The 2,294-nt window shown below is 47.8% G+C and overlaps 1 protein-coding gene across 1 annotated transcript in view; it reads right to left on the bottom strand.

Annotated features, from left to right (window-relative positions):
* CNNM1 (cyclin and CBS domain divalent metal cation transport mediator 1) overlaps positions 1 to 2,294 on the bottom strand; it is a 35,278-nt gene that overhangs the window by 32,606 nt on the left and 378 nt on the right. The gene's annotated exons all lie outside the window — the stretch shown is intronic.

Genomic DNA, 2,294 nt, shown 5'->3' with positions numbered 1-2,294 from the left:
TCCCGCCGCTGCCCTCTTCTCCGCGACTCCGCTCTCCGCCCCAGCGGTCCTCCGCTACACAGGCGGCTTTCACCTTTTGCGGCCTTTAATTCTCATAAAGAAACTTCGTAGAAAAGTCAGGGCCAAGTCTCCGTCCTAAGGCATTTATTTTAGGAAGCAGAACACCGTGTCCGCATGCAAGAATTTATTGATTTTTCGCTCTTGCTTTTTTTATTTAAAAAAACCTTTTTCTTTTCTTACTCAATGGCTTATAAAAATTAGCTGAAGATATTTCCATAAGTAATTTTGAAGGCCAATTAATGCCAGACAGATCCCAGTGGGTAGATCTGTGGAACAGAGGAAGTTTTGCAGAGATCTAGTCAGCAGCACAGTGCTGAATGGAAAAAGCAGACGCATTTGCCAGTTTTCTGATGGCTCTCGCTCCTGCTGTTCCCCCACGTAACATCTGATCTCATCAAGATGAATGTCCCTCTATTCCCACACGCAGGCAGGTGGGTGAGTTTGCGTGCTCCATCTTTCTCTTGGTCTTCTAGCCGGAGCAATCCCGATGTTATTCCTTGCTTTTCTTCTCCTCGTAACAAATCTCAGGCGAAGGGTTTGTTGTAAGCTCTGCCTACTGAGATGCGCTTCAGGAGAAAATGCTGACCAAACCTGCCGCAGCCACCTTGAACAGAAGAAATTAAGTGTAGTGCATAAAATTGTAGATGGGACTCATACAAAACTTTTGTAGGAATAAATTTTCCTGCTTTCAATATTTCAACAACTTGCAGGAGAGAACTTAGACTTATTAAATGGCTTCACAACAGCTTTCATGTTAGGGAAGGACTGAAAGCTTTTGTTTTTTTCAGTTTTCCTCGTGGCAATAAAGTTGAAATGTAGCAGCCCTTCAAAATGAAGCTTCTCATAGAGGTTGTAACCACAGGTCTTAACTTTTCATCACTTAAATATGGAACAGAACCATTGCAAACGCGGGTGAGGGAAGGAGGGGACACATGTGGTGTGTATCAAGCATCGGTGTAAATCAGAAAGGTGTGGTAAAAGGGATTTCCTGCCTGGAAGCAAAGCTTTCGTATTTGTTCTTAAGATCTGTGTGCAAACTCCAGGGCTGTAGAATAGCAATGCTAGTAGCTCTCATCTTTTTGTGCTGAGGCTGCACCGAGTGCTTCACTAGAGGGATCCAGTTCTCCAAAATGAAATCCTGATGCCACTGCAACTCTCTGCCCTGCTGTACTGGATCTGAGCAGCCATCTTCTCCTTTCGGAGCACTGGTCTGGTTTTCGTTCCCTCATCTGTGGCTCGCCCGGGACCTGCTTGGGATCAGGGCATGCACAAATGTGCGAGCAGATGCCCTCTCTGCAAAAACCTTACAGCCTGAACAGACAGCATGGAAAAAAGATGGCAATCAGCACCTGAGTGTGGGGGAAGCCAACAAGCATCCCACTAGGTACCCTTCCCCCTCCCCAAGTTATATGGGGTGGTTTGGGTTGTTTTCCGGTTCTGTGGGCTTTTGTATGGCCAGCATCTATTTTCTGAAATTTCTTGTCTAAGCTTTAGTGGCACAGGAGTGGGGAAGAAGCTGGGGGGCTCGATTAGCTAAAAAAGTCAGAAAATTATTAAAAGAGAAATCTGAATTTTTAAGCCTTGTGCATCACCTTAGTGATTTTTAGTGACATGACAAGTGATAGCTCAGTTGTTTTCTGCTTCGAGTGTTTGTCTTTTTGCCCATTCGCCCTGTGGGTGCGCACAGACTCCAGGCCTGTGACCCCCATGCCTGGGCTCTCTTTGTGGCCCCTGCGGGTGTTCCCGTGCCTCGTGTTCCCATGTGGCCTGCGCATAGATGGGGAGGGAAGGGCACACCCTATGTTCCTCTCAGCTGCAGCAACTCAATAGGGTGCAGGACTGAGAGGTGAAGGGCGCGTGTCCAAGACCGCTCAGGGAACTGCAGTTACTAGTGAGTAACTCTGCGAGTGGCGTTCACGTCACAGGCAGCTGCACCCCTCTGCATGCTCACAGGCCACCCCAGCATGGCCATCTGAGGCATTCAGACAGGCAGCAGCAGCAACAGGACTGCTTTGCAGAATCCTTCATGGATACTTTGCGCTGTAGCCATGCTTGCTGGAGTTTTAATGAATCTCTGTGCAGGGATCTTTGCGCTGTAAATCCCCCTCTGCTACCCCGTTGCCCTCCAGACCAGGTATTCCTCACTGCTGCCTTTGATGGTCTTTTGTATCTCTCTAGTCCTCCACCTTCTTCATGATCTGACCTCCTCAGAGATTCATCCTACTCTTTCCTCT

This window comes from Pygoscelis adeliae, unplaced genomic scaffold (genome assembly GCF_000699105.1).
Source record: "Pygoscelis adeliae isolate BGI_AS28 unplaced genomic scaffold, ASM69910v1 Scaffold294, whole genome shotgun sequence".
In the NCBI taxonomy this organism is placed as follows: domain Eukaryota; kingdom Metazoa; phylum Chordata; class Aves; order Sphenisciformes; family Spheniscidae; genus Pygoscelis; species Pygoscelis adeliae.
This window is presented reverse-complemented; position numbering and strand designations above follow the sequence as displayed.